Genomic DNA, 17872 nt, shown 5'->3' with positions numbered 1-17872 from the left:
CCCCTCCAAAATAATTTTTATTTTACTTGAGTCGTTGGCATTCCAAAAAATTAACATTACAATTTACTTATTCATGTGTTTAACGCATGTTGCACGCTGCACGAAAACATGCATCGCATGTGTGGGTCCCTGATGAATAAAGGGGTGAGGGGTGGGGTGGGGATGATTTCTTTCTTTCTCCCAATCGCTTCTACTTCAGCAGTACTGTTAATAATCTAGTTATATCAATGTCTTCAATGAACTTTTTTAAACTCTGCCGCGAAACCAAAGCCTGCTTCCTTGTTCCGGTAGGGAAAAGTGATAAAGACACACTCTTGCCCATCATACGCGCCCACATATTGCCGGGGACACGCGTGATGAGCGACATGTGGAAAGCTTGCGACTGCCTAAAACACGAGGGCTATAGTCATCTCACAGTCAACCACAACCTAAACTTCGTAGACCCAGACACAGGTGCGCACACCCAGCACATTGAAAATACATGGTGGGGAGTCAAACGAAGTGTGCCTCGTAGCGGAACATCCAAAGATCTCTTCGAAAGCTATCTACAGGAATGGTTGTGGCATCAGCACTATGGAGATGATCCTTTTGGAAACATTAATTATCAAGCATATCGCCGACTTATACGAAGTGCGCAAAGATACGTAAATTGTTCCTCGTACCACTGTATGCACTGTTCGTGATCTGATCGCCACTTCATGGAGGAAAGAAACAAAATATACAGCTTCATCGCATGGGTCTGAATTCGAGGAAGGAAATCAAGGGGAAAAAAACGCGGAGAAACGCGAGAGGTAAGCAAGAATTTTATTTCACTTTGTTTACATTTACAAAATTAGTATAATAGTCGCTTACCCGCGCAACAGATTATAGCTAACCGCAAGCAACCGGCTTTGCTTAAACTAGCGCACAGGTCTAAATCGCTATTATTTTTAGCAGTTTTAAGCCTGCGCTCAATTAAAAAATACGGTAAATGTGCCCAAAATTATGATATTTCGTTTCGGTTTCCGTAATTTGGACCTAAAACTCGAAAATTATTTTAAGTCTCCAAGAAATCGTTCCGTTTTTGCATATTTTAGATAGAAAAAGTCTAAAAGTATGCGACACTCAGAAAACAAATGGCAAAATTTAGAGTTATTCAAATCAGGGAAGTCTCAAAGGAGCGCCATTGTTTTCGCTATTGTTTTCGCTATTGTTTAGTTAGAACTGTATGCATAATAAATGTATGGGGTTACAGCGACGTTTCCCTTGACGTCACGCCTAGGTCACGTGGGGTTGTTTATTTCCGTGGTTGGCAAAAACACGCCGTGGCTTGATGTCTCTTTCTAAATTTACCGCCTAAGAAAAGGGTTCGTGGAGAGAATACCGGTGAGCTGCTGCTGAGAAATTGTACAAATCGGTTCACAAATGCATCGGGAATAATTTTTTTTATATTTCCTGAAAGTGAACCAAAGCGGACCGCTTGGATGAATGCAGTTCGTAGGAAGGATTGGACGCCGTCCGAATTCCCGGCGTTTCGATTAAATACGTGTACAGATCCCCAAATTGACGTCAGTTTTTCATGCGTCTGTCCTGTTATTGACAATGAATTTCGTTCAGCATTGTCAAAGTAGTCTACAAAGCTCATGATCAGTAACAGGACAGACGCATGAAAAACTGACGTCAATTTGGTAACCTGCAGGTGGCGTAGTGCGCGCGCAAAACAAGTGCCAGAGACGCAAATGTTTCACTGACTTACTGGGCAAGTGACAGAAAAAAATGTAACTCATCTAACTTTAAAAAACGCGTACCCCGTACTTTTTATGTTATGAAATGGAAGGGCAAGCCTATTTAACAGGTGATTAGTTTTTAGTTTTGAGGAAAAGCCTGCTATTCAGACTGAATTCTTGGCCAAACCAGAAAGCTGTCACGGACGCTAAAAGTGCTGTTGCGACGATTTTGTTACCAAAATTGGTTCTTATGTTACCATTTACTATGTACTTTAAAGATCTTTGTAAATATGGTTAGTTTTCTGTACTTAAAGGCGAATTCTAAGGAAATCTGTAAGGAAATAAATTTTCTTCTTTTACAGAAAAATGCTGACGTCAGCATTTTTATTCGAGATTCAAGGCTAATTATCTCGGAAAAATGCTTAGCTACCCTCAGTTTTCTTTGTGGATTCCAATAGCCCTTGTTAAGATCTACTTTTTCCATAAGGTCCTAATTTGGTGAAAAGACCTTTGCATTTATAAAAATGATGCAAGTATACTGAAGAACAAGACGCAAACGATGGCCGTGTAGTAATGGGGAAGATGAAACGGTATTACATCAGCGAAGTAACGTAAACGAGTTTTTTTTAGCAGGAGGAAAAACTTCCTACCGAAACGCTCGACAAGTTAATCGCTGAATTAAAAAGAACCTTGGCAAAGAGCTGCAATTTATATGACTTTTCTACGGTTTTTACACGATACTCTCATCTGCGTTCGACCGGTCTTGGGATAAAACATGAGCAAAGCACAAACCAGCCACTTAGGATGACAGACCCCACGTTAAACAAGTGTATCGACCTTTCGGCATCCGAGATGCAAATTATGGGATCTTAACAATGACGACGGCGACGCCGAGGACAACGCCTTGTAAAATTGAATTTGTCCAGAATGCCTATGGCTCTAAAACCTCGCTCAGGCTAAATATGTAATGACAGCGTTCAATTCTAAATGGAAATACGAAAAATTAGCGGCTCAACTCATCGTTCGCGTTCGCGGTCATTTTGCGTTGTTGTTTTGCAGAGGACGGCTATGTGTACAAACGTTTACTTAACACACTCGCACCGCCTTTGTTTTGCCAATTAAACCTTTTGTTTGGTGGTGCTCATTGACGTCGTGGTTTGCTCCAGACTCTGTCCACACTACGCCGGAGAAATTAAAAAACGCATACAGCTTTATTATTTCTACGGTTAGGCCCACGGTCCAGAGTAATCCGTCACGAAAACGGAGCTTTTCGAAAACGCTCTTCAAGCCGGAGAAATTTGAAAACGCCGGCTTTGAGTTTTCTTGTGGACGGAAAACATTTTAAAACGGACCTTTTGGAACACGATAGGAGCAGGAGAACCACGTGATTTCCCTGGCCGAGATTTCCTCAAACAAAAATATACAACGACCGGCGATTGTTGTGTTTTTAAATTCCTCCGGTGTAGTGTGAACGACCGGGCCTAAGCTTCCTAGGTTCCTAATGAAGTCAATAATCAGTTGGCGTTCTTCAATAAGTCCAAAGAGAAAAAAATCGGGGGAGGTCCCGCGCAAAGGAGAAATACATCATAAATAAACACCGTAAGCAAAATAAATATTTAGGAGTGGAACTCTTTAAGGACCTCGATCAAGTTTAATATTCGTTATATGTTACTAGCATTATCACGAAGGCTGACCCGGTGGCTAAATAAAGTTTTACTTTACTTACTTTTACTGTCAGATTTATCAGAAGGAACCTGGAACACATTTAAGAAAAACTCTTGTTATTCATTAGTAAGAGACCATCTGTGCGGGATTCACCTGCCCAAAAGCAAATTCATGACATCCAGATCTTGGGTGTATACAATTTATGATCGAATACCAGGGTATGTGATTCGCATACCTAAAAGGAAATTTATGGCATCCCACCAGATCTAAGGTGTACAACGACAAGCCGCTCGTTTTGTTAAACATTTGTATTATCGAATACCAGGGTATGTGACCGGTCTCTTGAATGAGCTAATAATGGCAACGCATCTCATTAAATCGGTTCTGCAACCAATTCTCGTTAAATCAGTTGTTATCAGTTCATGTGGAACCAAGCGGGCTATTCACCTGATACATACTACTTCCACGACAGTCGCTACATGTAACATGCAATATTCGTTAGATTTAGAACAATTAAGATTACAGAAAATGGATATCAAAGGATGTGCTCTAGTGACGGTTATAACTTATTTCTTCCGTAATCTTTGGCGATGAGGTGCTTTTCCCTTGTCTACTCTCAGAAAGTTCACTCGTATTTTATCGGCGCTCCGCTATTTTGTATTTTAGTCGGTTTTCAATTCGTTAAAAATGTCTCTTGCAAATCAGAATTTATCATCAATTGCATATCATCTAGTCGACTCAACTACTTGGACACGAAGGGTCAATTCAAGTGGTATGGGGATTTTGAAGATTTCATTTGTCTGGTCAAGACATTACTCGAGTTTACAGAAGATGGCGAAATCTCAGAAGATCCGAGCCCATAAAATCTTTTCATTTAAAGGTGGGTGCATGTGATATAGTGAAGTGGTATTTTTCAACTCATACCGTCCAAACGCAGGGTCTGGTTACGCTATCTTGCGAGAAAAACTAGGCAACTTCTTTGCATCGAAGGAAACCTGCTTGCTCTTCAACCGAACTGTGACACTCAGCAATGTCCGCTCGCGGCAAGATTTCCGTACAACCCCAAACATTTATTATGCATTAAGTTCTCTGTTTAACTAAATAACAGCCGCGAAGGGCACAGCTCTGTTAGTAAAAATCATATCCTTTGCAATCGGTAATATCTCTAATACTGCTAATAGGATATTTTGGGGACTGAGTCCGCTTGCCCAAATGAGTTTTCTTCCAAAACCAATACAGTGGCATCAGGTTACTTTCTTTCCATCAACAGAAGATTTAAATTCATTTCTCACAGCATTGTGAGTCTTCCTAAGCATTTGGAAGAGCTTCAATCAAATTTAAGTAACCAGTTAGTTGATTTGCTCGTTCTAAGGGTTAACACTTTTCTGAAGGATGAATTATTTTCTATTGATGGGTATGATTTATTGAGAAAGGATAGAAACCGTCAGGGCGGTGGTGTTGCCATTTACATTAGGTCTACGATTTAGATTTTAGATTTTAGAAGGTATTGAGGGTATCTGTCTTGAAATTCGCAGACCATGCAGCAAGCCGTTTGTTATGTTAGCGTGTTACAGGCCTCCTATTTCTGACCCTTCCTTCCTTGTGAAAATTGAAGAGATAATAGGTAGAATAGACTCTGAGGACAAAGAAATAGTCCTTGTCGTTGATCTAAATGGTAACTACCTTTCAAGCAATCAAAATAATAATAATAATAATTACATTCCATTACTCTTAGGTCTATTACCGAGACATATCAAATGTCTCAACCCCCCCGGGGAGGGGGGGTACTCCCAGAAAAGTTGGGTAGGGGTGTGCGGCCCACTTCCCAAAATCCTCACCCTATTTATTACCAAAATCTGCGATTTTTTGCTACCCTTCTTTTGGCCTGGCCAAAACTTATGGTTGGCCATTCGTTTCAAAATTACGACAGGGTATACGCGGGTTTTTCTGCCGCGTATACTTGTTTACATACGTTACGTATGGGCTTTAAGCTCATATATACGACCATTTAGATCGCGTATATATGCATTTTCAAAGGGCCACATATTTGCGTAAATTCAAGCGCGGGGATATGCGAAATAAATGCCCAAATATACGCGTCCTACAAGGACCCATATATACGCGTGCTAAAATGCGCGTATATGCGGGTCTCATAATTTACGTTGTATATGTCAGCACGAAATGCACCTTTTACGAGAATGATTGTTCGTGTATGATAGCAATGAAAATTACTTTAACTAGACATCGTCAATATGGCGGCAGTGGCAAAATGCCTTGTCTTGGTCTATCTGCTATTTAATGTTTCTGGCTGCAGCTCTCCCGTGAATGACCTTCTAGAAACAGTTATGCATCTTTTGAATGACTGTTCAAGATTTTATCCTAAGGCTAAGAAAACGACGAAGCCGTGATAACAAGCGCCAAATGCGGCGTAGCCACGAGGAGCCTGGGGGTTCTTGCTCGTTTTCGCGGTTTTGTCGCTTTGTGCGCTCGGGCTCAAATTGCTTAAAAAATTGCTAAACCGCCAAGCTACGCAGGGTAATCCTTTAGTTGACTCATTGGACAGAGGTACCAAGGCCAATGCTGAGAAGATACGGGCTCTAGAATCGCTGGTGAGAAAAAAAGCAATATTTACTACTTAGATGGGAAATGTTTGCATTAAGAGCAGTTTCATGCACCTCAGTGTACTCCCATTAGGGCTTTGCCAACTGTATCAGCTTCTAATGGAAGAGTGGGTCCTACAGCCTATGATATATCAATACCTCTAGGGGAGTTTTAGGAAACAGACTGTGATTTTAGTGTACGTCCTTTTGGGTCTTCACCAGATAATTCATCTGGTTGGGTGTTATCATCAAATGTGTCCCTGACAGCTAGTATTTCCAGTATTACATATATCTTGTAAAATCACTGCGTTCACCCATATTGGTTGTGCGTACAGCATGGTTATTCCATGCCTCAACTAGGAGGTTTAACTGGTTGTTAATTCTGGAAAGAAATATGTAATACAAACAGAACAGATCGATTATGCTTGTCGATTCCAGGATGCCATTTTCTTCCATCGGGTAGAACAGAGTGTAGTAGAACTGACCGACTTCAATAAAGACCTCTCTCCAGAGAAACTCAATTCACTGGTTGTGTACAGACAACCCAGCAATTTTGCTTCCCCTATTAAATCTCCTGTGCCATAGCATAGCTCTTCCGACCTCTAAATTTTCATTCCCTTCGTCTGAACACACTCTAGGGGGCAATCCATAACTTTGCACAGCAGTTAAGAATAGAGCGAGCCCAGTCGCAGCAGAATTGTTTGTTGCACAACTTAAAGTCTAAAGCCCTGTCAAAATTACCATGTATTACGAACCTCCAACTGATAAGGCGGTGTAGTCCATCAATGTGCCAGAGAGAATTAGGTCTCCTGACGCTGTCAACACGCCTTGTGATGGTACTGAACCACCTCAAATCAGACCCTGCTGGGTCAGTTTGGAAAACAACTTTCCCTTACACGCTGACGCTGAACATTGATATTGCTACTTCGCAAATGACCCAGCATGATACTGATACCAGAATTGGAAAACCCATTTTAGTCTTATTTCTCGAATCATCAGGGCTAGGTTGTTCGAACGCCGGTTAACGCTAACCCAGGATTAAAAGTTAACCCAAATATAAATTTTTCTCTATAAGAATGTTTTCCACTGCTTATGCTTTGTGTAGTTTGAGATTACTCAAGTTCAAAACTGAGCTGCAAACAGTTCCCGTCTATGCAGTAAGTATTGAATTTGTCTCACCAGCAATTCAAGAGGCAGAATTCTCTCAGCATTTGCTTGGGCACCTATGTCCTAAGCGGTGAACAGAATCCAAAGCAACTTCACGACGAACGATCAAGTTCTCCGCCATGTTACGATTACCGTGAGGATAAAATCTTGAACAGTCATTCAAAAGACGCATAACTGTTTCTAGAAGTTCAGTCACTGGGGGAGCTGCAGTAACAAACATTAAATAGAAGATAGACCAAGACAAGGCATTTTGCCACTGCCGCCATATTGACGATGTCTAGTTAAAGTAATTTTCATTGCTATCATTCACGAACAATCATTCTCGTAAAAGGCGCATTTCGTGCTGACATATACAACGTAATTTATGAGACCCGCATATACGCGCATTTTAGCACGCGTATATATGGGTCCTCGTAGGACGCGTATATTTGGGCATTTATTTCGCATATCCCCGCGCTTGAATTTACGCAAATATGTGGCCCTTTAAAAATGCGTATATACGCGATCTAAATGGTCGTATATATGCGCTTAAAGCCCGTACGTAACGTATGTAAACAAGTATACGCGGCAGAAAAACCCGCGTATACCCTGTCGTAATTTTGAAACGAATGGCCAACCATAAAAACTTCGATATGATACCCTATTTATGACCTTTGTTGCTGGCACAGCTACCCTAAACAAAAGTTATGAAGGGCTTTTGTTGACGGTCTTATTGATAATGATGAAAAAGTAGCTACTTCTAAGAAACATACCCAGTTCAAGACTAGGTGCTAAAACCATACCCTATTTAAGACCAATATATTTCTTTCTGTAGCTGACCTACACGCTCCGCCAAAACCAAAGCGAGTTCGTCATAAGGCTTCTCCTTGGCTCACTCGTGACATCTCGCCACCTATTGTCAAGAGAAACAGAGCTAAATGAAACGCTCAAAAACGTAATGATTCCAAACTTTGGTCAGAATACAAATCGCTTAGATACCAAGTTAACAGAGCGATTAAAAATTCCAAAAACTCTTCTACAACGCTAAATTCTCTGCAAACTCAAGCAATCCCAAAAAATTTGGAAAACGATGATTAATTCAATTACAGGTAGATCCCAAAAAGACTCTATTATCAACGAAATTAATGTCGATGAAACACATTGTAGCAGCAATCAAGACGAAATTGATTCCTAATTTACCACTTCATGAATATCGGGCCTCATCTAGCCTCAAAGCTTCCAAGCACTACCAAGGCTTTTAATCTTTACATAACCCCAGCTATATCCGTTTTTCAATTAACCTGTATTAATCCGAGTGATGTATTGGATCTCCTCAAAAACTGGGTCACTAATAAATCTGCCGGTCTCGATCGCATTCCAAACAAATTACTCAAGGTCGCAGGGGATAGTATTGCCGAGCCCCTCCGTTTACTTTTTAATAATAATACATGTATGATACATGAAAAATTGCTCGATTCTGATTGGCTGAGAGCAGTGCAGTTCAAGTGTAACACCAATGCAAAAAGTATAACACCAGTGCAAACTACACATCGTAATTCTGGATTATGATCGGCTGAAAGACAATAGGAAATTTCTAAGCCAGTGATATCATGTAAAATGATTACGAAAATTTTGTGCGGAAACCTTGAAAAAAGTTTTCTCGAATGAAAAAATGGCTTTAAGAAAGATCTTCCGGCATTTCCTCCAAGCGAATTTTTTCTTGTTTATTTCAGCTTTTTCGGCTTTTTAAAAAACTCACTCGTGCAAATTAATTAATTCCAAATTGAATTCGGAACCGTATGATTACCTATACTAACAATTCTATCGCTAGTGGTTATATCCCTAGTGATTGTAAAATTGCGAAGGTTTTTCCACTCCAAAAGGGCAACAGTGAAACAAATCTTAACAATTATCGTCCAATTTCCATTCTACCTTCTATTCCTAAAGTTATGGAAAGGCTTGTTTACAACCAACTCTGTTTATACCTTTCGGATAACAAATTGCAAGATATCACTCAGGCTTGCGATCGTTACATTTAACCGCCACAGCTTTGCTTGACGCTACCAAACAATGGTACTTCAACATCGATAATGGCCTTGTCACATCCGTTGTTTTTCTTTACTTAGCTAAAGCTTTTGACGCCATTGATCATAATATTAATTATTCCAATAATTTTCCCCCGAAAATGAAAGTGGTGACCCGTACGGGAGACCGGGAGATTCGGTCTGTATCAGCTTGTATCCATGAGGTTCCTGGATAATCTGGGAGAGTTTTCACCGCCTCTAAGTGAACAGGCTCCCTACGAGCGCGAAAAAAAAAAAAAAAAAAAAAAAAAATAATAATAATAAACAGTAGGGCGAGCGAAGCGAGCCTGGCGTGGTGGGAATTTACCCTCTCCAGACCACTCTCGGCTATCTTTGCCCGCCTGTTTTCTTCTTCCCCTATAAAATCGGGAGCCTGTGCATGTTCACAGGCTAAGTTGGCAGAGATCTTGTATGCGAATTGAGAAGACGTCTACGCCACCTTTACCATGCTCTAATATACAGGCAATATTTATGTCAAAGCTTTACACTTGCAAATCCTTTCTGTGCAGCAACGTTTTTATGTCTGTAAAGGATGTAACGTGGCTTTTGAATTCAGTTAGGTCTTTATGACGACCTTCATTAAGTGGCACACAAACGTTTCTCTTGTGTAGTCTCTCGTTGCTTACACAACTGTCTTCTCGAGCGGTATAAAATGACACCTAACGTGTGTTTCTCGTTTCAGCTCTTTTGGACGAAATTCGTGCAGATCTTTTATACGATAGCCGGATTCGGATATGGTGTGTCATATTCTCTTGGTCTGATACACTGCCAAAAATGATCGGTCGACAAAATGGACAAAAATAACACTGAAGCTCATAGTCCTTGTGCAAAGTTTAACTATTTTCAATTGACTTACTCTTATAATTTACTTTGAACGGAATGCTATCCTTCTAGTTCAAAGAGCCTTGCCTGCAGAACAGGCGGATTAGCGGGCTCTAGCTGTTCTGCAGGCTAAAAGAACCGTTCACTTATCACGGAAGTCTAATTGGTAAATCACGCATAACGTGCTTGTAGAATAGCAAATCACGCGTCACGTTATGATGTCCTGTCCCGTGTCACGCGGCTAATTTGGTCTCAATCACGCTGCTAATTTTGGGGCAATCACTCATCACGCAAAAACCCTTTTCAACCCTCTCCCGTGAATATTTCTACGTAGTAATCAGCCTTGCTTCATTGTTATCTCTGTATTTAGTAGGCACCGTATAACGTTGAACAAAACAGTTCGTCGAGCAGACCGTGCTGATGAAATGGCATAAACTGAACCGCTCCCCCAGCCCCACCCCTTCAAAGATAAACGCTTGTCAATTTCGTGAATGATACATGTACAGACTGATGGTAGACCGCACGCGCCCGCACTACATCGAGATCATTGAAAATGGCGGCTTTTCAAACTCATTCGCAACAACTAAACAGCAATCCTATCGTAAACACCAGCCCTTTGAAAAACTCTGGCCCATCTGCCATACCTCCGATACCTAACTTTCCATCTCCGCAACAAAACAGTACTAACGTGGGGACAAAGCGAAAAGAAACTGGCACTCCACATAATGACATACCCTACAAGAAATCACCGGCTTGGCTGTCTGGTCGAGAGTTATTTTGCGAAACCTGCAACGTAGAATTGAATTCAATCAGTCAAGCTATACAGCACAGACAAGGGAAAGTCCATCTGAACAAAGTTAAGAAAGTGGAAAAATTTAGAATGGTAAGTTAAGGTAGAGTTTTATTAAAATATAATTGTTTGCGGTGATGGAGTTGAACGTGGAAAGTTATTGGTTTTGGACGGCATGATTTCGATTCACCTTCACCTTTCAAAGTTCAACTCCGCTTGTCATTAAAATTTTATCAGACTCAAGAAATTCCTTCTTTGATTAGTGCCGGGATTAGTGATATCATTTATAGGGCTGTTTATTTTTTGCCCCCTAGCCTACTGTTTACACAACTTCTTCACAGATCACGACGATGGTAGTTAATTCTTTTTTCTCTCACTGGGAGCGCGTTTGTGGTACGATTTGCGGACACACATTGTTTTCTCAGCTGAATAAGTTTACCTCTATTTATTATGTTATGAAACATTGCCTTGCTACATTTTTAGACATTTTGTATAAGTGCAACATCTGGTTCAAAAATACTTTTCTATTGCTCTTATGCAGTGTGTCTTACGTCAGCAACTTGTAAGGTTTTCTTTCCGATAATATAATATAAGCCTTATATGGAAACAAGATCTCTCGGAGATTATGATACAGCTGTTTTTATAAACCCTTACATACCTTAGCTACTGTCTTCACTCTTATGAATATTTTAAGAACATGTCCCACCACAAAAATGTGGTATTTAATTAAATTTAAGAATTTATGGGCTGAGCAAGCAAAACGTGGAGTTAAAATTCTAAACCTTCTTCTTAGTTAACCCAGTTGACAGAATGAATAGTCTGCAACTGTCCGTTCAGGTAACAACCTAATCAAAAAATCATTTGGTAGCTTATTATAACAGCAGGCTGCACCTAATTAATCTGCAGCTTTTGTTACAGTCCTTAGAACAGTGTTTTGGTTACAACGGTAATTGTTTGTACACTGCTGAGTTAATGTCTTGAAAGCTACAGGCTGAACCAATCTACTTGTAGTGTTGTATTTTATTTTTTTGACATACTTTGTAAAGACAATACTGATGTAATGTTGTTACATTATACTTTGGTCACAGACAGATTATTCCTTGGCTATTTGTGCATTGTGCTCTTATCAAGATAATTAATAATCAATGAGAAACAAAACTAGGAAATTACTGTTCAATGAGAACAATGCATAAATGTGTACATGTACGTAAATTGGACATACAATTTGTCCCAACAAGTGTAAACCTTTTCATTCAACCTTCTTTACACCAATGCATTGTCTGTGGAAAGTAACTGAAAAAAGTCCAATTAAGTTATATCGTTAATCAGGTTTTATCATTTACAATCTCTTGCACTTGGCTCGAGTCTGTAAATCTTATGTAGCATAACCACTCATTATTTGTACGTGGATGATCAAGTGGTAGTGCTACGTGTAGTTATGACAAGGTCAAGGTGATAAAAACCCTTGTTTCTGTAGTTCATGTATTGTTCTGTGTAAGCTGTTTGAAGATGACTGAAATGAGCAGATAGACAAAATAGGTAAAGACAACTCATGCTACAAGAAAATTGTGTAACTTACTCCTGGATAAATTTAGAAACAATAATTAATTTTGCTAAGTGAATTCAAGGTAAAAAAGCACCTGTGTTTTTAAATGAATGAATGAATGAAAACTTTATTAATGTGTCAGTGTATTTAGCTGTAGTATTGCTCAGTTTAAGCTGTAAAAGATAACCAAATTACAGGTACATGTAAGCTGCTGCAAGAGATAGGCAAAATACCTTGAGAAACATCATGCATTCAAACGTAATGTTACTTGTGGATAAATTTATAAACAATTGTAATTTACTAATCAGAAGTAATGGTGTAACCACTAGCTATAGTTCTGTAGCATAATTTTCTTGTAGCATAAACAATAATTAATTTAGCTGTGTGTATTCAAGGTAAAAAAAGCACCTGTGTTTTGAATGAATGAATGAATGAAAACTTAATTTATTAAATGTGTCAGTGTATTTAGCTGTAGTATTGCTCTGCGTAAGCTGTAAAAGATAGCAACCAAATTACATGTGAGCGGCTGTAAGAGATAGACAAAATACGTAGAGACACATCAAGCAATGTAATGTTACTTGTGGATAAATTTATATACAATTATAATTTACTGATCAGAAGTAACGGTGTAACCAGTAGTTCAAGGTAAAGTGAAAACATCTGGACATCTGTGGTTTTGTTTTTTGCAAGAGGTAATTGGGGATATATCAAAGCATGTTTTCATAAGCACTCAAATACAAAACTAGATGAACTTACAACTGTTTAAGCTCAAATAGGGGAATCTTTTTAATTTACTGATGCCATTGTTAAATCTCATATTTAGAAATTCACTCAATTTAGCAATAGATAACAGGTGTATGGAACTCATTACTGTAAAATTAAGTTACATGTTTTAATAGTGTCAAGTCTGGAAGGCAATTCTTTCCACCCAGGACTGAAAGTTTGACTGTTTTCAATGATAAATCAGTGTTGTGTCTGGTCCAATATCTAGTATTTCCAGTGATATCCAGTGCTGCAGTTAATTCAAAGCACAGTTGCTATCAATTTATTTATCAGTCATCTGTATGGGGCAACAACCAAGATCCAAAAACCAAAACAATAAAAAATAAACAAAATAAAATAAAATAAAAGTTGTCATGGCAGACTCTAACCACAAAATGTGCTGGCACCACAGGTAGTAAATTGTTAATACATCTTCATGTACAGTGTATGCAATTAAGGTGCTCCCTGCTTGGAATCCAGTTCCTTGAAGAAAATTATTCAATGATATTTCAGTTCTTTACTGGAAAAGTTTTCTGCTGTTAGTAGATTTAATTTTAAAACAAGGGTCGGCTTACCTTTAGTTAATTTCTCTCAGTTTTACTGCTCTGTTAAGTTAAACAAGAAGTCATTGAATTATTTTTTATGAACTTTTACAACTAATGTACTCATAAACCACATATGCATGCATTGCAGACCTATTTGGAAACAGTTGTGCTAAAAAGGGATCAAAGAGCTCTGGAGTGAAGAGTTTAAGCTAGGCTGCTTAGTCCATTTAGTGCGTCTGCAAATAAATTACAAGAGAAAAATAATTTATTGCCGCCTGAAATCCCTAGGGCAAGAGGCACGCAAGAGGAGCCTGGAGTCCCTCCTTTCGCGCACTTCTTGGCGCCAGGATTTTGCGTGACTTTTTTTTCTCATGATTTTCCTTTGCGTCATACATGAAGGACAAGCGCAAGTAGTCAAAAAAGAAGTCTGAGCAGTCTTTCACAAGCATTTACAATCTTGAAATCACAATCTCTTTAAACATATCATTCCCACTGACAGCAATATAATTATAACTTACGTGAACTATTGCTTTGAAATTTAAGTTTAAGTTTAATAATACTTTGTCATGAAAAACAAAAAGGACATGACTGGAGAATAATTGGGGGAAACGAAATTCCCATACAAAGAATATTCTCCGATATTAAACATTCTAAAAAAAATTAAGAAATAAAATTTAAAATGTTTTTAGCTGTTTCAGACTTCCGACGGACATGACGTGACCTGCAGTGCTCCCGTTCAACCTCAAGTAGCTCCTAATCCTCCACCAGTAATGCCTTCAGTAGAACAACCAAGACAGCTTGGCAAAGTAAATTTACAGTGCGATGTCTGCCAAAAATTATTCAACTCAGAAACACAAGCTGTGCAACATTTTCAAGGTCAAAAGCACAAACAGAAATTGCAGAGTGTGGGAGTGAGTCACACAGAATTGCAGGTGTCAACAACAGAATCTAATGCATCACTTAATCATCGACAAGACAGAACTTACTCAGTTGCCGCAACTGAAAATGGAACAATACCTTTGTCATCGGCAAATGGCTCTGAAAGCGAGGGACTGTACTGTGAGCAGTGTGGCTTAACAGTGAACTCCAAGATTCAAATGGCCACTCATCTCCAAGGAGCAAAACACAAAAACACTGTTGCTAGTACGTAAAAATACCTCCTTTCTGTCTTTTTGTTGTAAATCACCAGAGTACTTAGAAAAGGAGTGGAAAGTCTGATGGCTTAATGGTTGGGACAATAGATTCTGGGACACACAGTCTGGTTCCACTCTGGCCAGGGTCATTATGTCATGTTCCTGGAGGAACCGCCTCAACCCTCTCCCTTAATAACACATGATTTATATTCTAAGGAATTTTTGTATTGTATACAGAAGGTAAACTGCGCTTACCATCTGTAAAATCCCTACGGATCGACAAGCTGTTCCACCTCCTTACTCAAGTAACATGTTTACAATTATTTTGAGTGCCCTGAGTGAGTAAACTGACCAAAAACTGTCTTTTAAGATCTGTCAAACTGTATGGATTGTAAAATTATGCAATTCAATCCCTATTAAACGGCCACCCTCGGGGAAATGGATGGTGACTACTTCAAGGGGGCTGGCAGCTTACTGGAGGTTAAAACAATAGAAAAGCCTTCATCTGGACTTTGATTACTGGCTGCCTAATAGGGGTGGTTGCCAAATAGGGGCTCAACTGTATTTTTGAACTGTATCAGTTTGTAGATATTGAACATGACCGCCTCTCTTCACCCAGGTGTTAAGTAGCTACTTACAAATTTATATTACTTTTAATTAATTAATGACTGAAATGCTGAATTTTTTTGTCACTGACAGGTAAAAGACTCCAAGTGGGTCAATCTCGACCTGTGTTGCACTGTGATGATTGTAGGACAACCTTCAATTCGCAGATGCAGTTGACACAGCATTTAACAAGTTCAAAGCATATTAAGAAAGTACAAAAGAAACAAACAACCCATGTGCAGTTTAGAGGCCAGGAAAGAGGGCGTGGACGAGGTCGGGGCAGAGCTAGAGGAGGTAATATTAAAAGACCAAGATCTAATAACCTTATTATTAGTAGCCAGTCAGCTGTGTTCTATTGGAAATCTGCGAGTCTGATTGGTTCTCTCATTGTTTTTTTTTTTTATTTAACGATTAGATTATGAGCTTGAGATTTCTATTGCGTGATAGTTGATGAGGGTCCAACCCGAGTCAGTTATCATGCACAGAAATCAAGAGTGAATAATCTAATTGTTTTAATATAGATCTAGTAGTCATTCAAAACTTTACTTAAATCCTCTTCACAAACACCTCGAAAACACAAAGAAGTGGCTGTCATTTTGTTAACAAGCACACACTGCTATGTTTCTCACTATCCATAACAGAATAGTGAGTAGCGTAGCCAATCAGAGGACAGCATTCGTAATAGAATGCTAGTAGATTTATACTGATTGCTAATAGACATTGATTTCATACATGCTGCTCTTGAAAATTATTTAATTTTGGGCTTAAAAATTAGGTTTTGTGTTGTAATCCTTAAGAGTGTCTACGAAAACAATTAGACCACTTGCCCTTCTTTCCTCATGGAAAATTCAGGCTTGTAGTCTAATTGTTAATGAGTGAAGTACAATTCAGGGCGTACATGTGATAACGTCTGTAGGGGAGTAATTTCCAAATTGAATGAGCATGCAGCTTAAGGTTGCTGTGAAAGTACAGTATGAGCACAATTTTATATTGCAAAATAATTTATTTTTGTTACCTAATAATTTCAAATAATTCCAATGTTCCCATCTTTTAGCATTCAGAGGAGGACAAAGTCACAGAGGAAGAGGAAACTTCAAACCCCCTCATCTTACATCAAATTTTGTCAAAGCGACTAGTTCTTTCCCAGAGAATCCTGGTTTCAGATTCTCTTCACCTGCGCAATCAACTTTTACTCCCTGTTTTACTGAATTTGATGCATCTTTTCAACAGCCTTTTATGTAAACATACAGTCGTGCTCAGATGTTTTTTAAAGAATATACTACTGTGAAGGTTAAAAAATAACAGCTCTGGTTACTGTAGGATTTACATGTAGCAGCTGTTAGCTAAAATGTGTACTATACTGTACGTGGGGTTAATCCAGCTGTAAACTGTTGAAAAATCCATTGTTATTTTACCATTCTAATCCAATGAAGGCTGAAGATTTTTAGCTGAAATGTCTTTTTCAAAGTTATCGCTGTTGTATTTAACATTAAAAAAGGTCAGCGACAAAGCTTCTTGCATTTTATTGCATCCATAATTTCCATCCATGTACCAGTAAAATAAGTTTCGAATAAACCAACCAAGTTTTTGGTCAGTTGTTGTCTCTATATACTTGGAAGTTGGTGATTTACCCTACTAACTTTACAAAGAGAGTCGTCTAGGGTCATCTAAAACAAATCAGATCAGTTTGACACATCTAGCTTGTTGTATCTGTCAGGTGTGATCAACAAGAGCAGTTGCAAAGAGGAGCAGGTTAACTGTATTATTTTATACTTGGCAATGTACTTGTCTTATGGTTATAAGTGCATTGTTTTTTCATGAATTTCTAAACATGTTCAGTGTCGTCCAACTTTCTTAATACCTCTCACAAAGGGGTGTTCCAGGTTGAAATGTCCTGATTCTTTGAAAAGAAAGCTGTTTAACACTAACTTAGGATTAAAAGTTAACTGAAGTATTAATTTTTCTTGAGTAGAAAATGAATTGTTTGTCATTATGTAAATTCAAAAGCGAAGGACAAACAATAAAAACAGAAACCTCATGGAAAAGTTACAAAACTGAAATCAAAATCCTTGCTAATCCTGGGTTAGCTTAATCGGGCTTTAAACTCCGCCCAGTTGGTTACAGGCACAGTAAGACCACAGATCTGAATGAAGTGGACAGGAAAGTGCAAAGTACATTCACAACAGGATTTTTCTTTGCACTATATGAAAAGAGATTATTTTTCCCTCAAACATGCATCTTGGTAAATGATAACCTCTATCACCAAATTTTCTTTGCGGTTGCACAATAATTATTAGCCTGCATAACTAGTGGAATTTTGCACGCGAGTGCTTTGCTTCTAGCAAGAGAAACAAAGTCTGAAGTCCCCTCCATTTGAAGCTTCACCATCCGGTAACTTTGCTTCTCCCATTTGCAGCACTGCCGACAAAACCAAACATGCACATGAAATATACTAGCTGCCTGTGTG

At 38.9% G+C, this 17872-nt stretch overlaps 1 pseudogene across 1 annotated transcript; it reads left to right on the top strand.

Annotated features, from left to right (window-relative positions):
• The first annotated feature begins 9748 nt into the window (after nucleotides 1–9748).
• LOC145494922 (uncharacterized) lies at nucleotides 9749–16999 on the top strand (annotated as a pseudogene). Its single transcript, XR_014050344.1, has 4 exons — nucleotides 9749–10906; nucleotides 14356–14809; nucleotides 15499–15699; nucleotides 16460–16999. The product of XR_014050344.1 is annotated as an uncharacterized LOC145494922 (transcript).
• The last annotated feature ends 873 nt before the right edge of the window (nucleotides 17000–17872 follow it).

This window comes from Orbicella franksi, chromosome 8 (assembly GCF_964199315.1).
Source record: "Orbicella franksi chromosome 8, jaOrbFran1.1, whole genome shotgun sequence".
Taxonomy (NCBI): Eukaryota; Metazoa; Cnidaria; class Anthozoa; order Scleractinia; family Merulinidae; genus Orbicella; species Orbicella franksi.
This window is presented reverse-complemented; position numbering and strand designations above follow the sequence as displayed.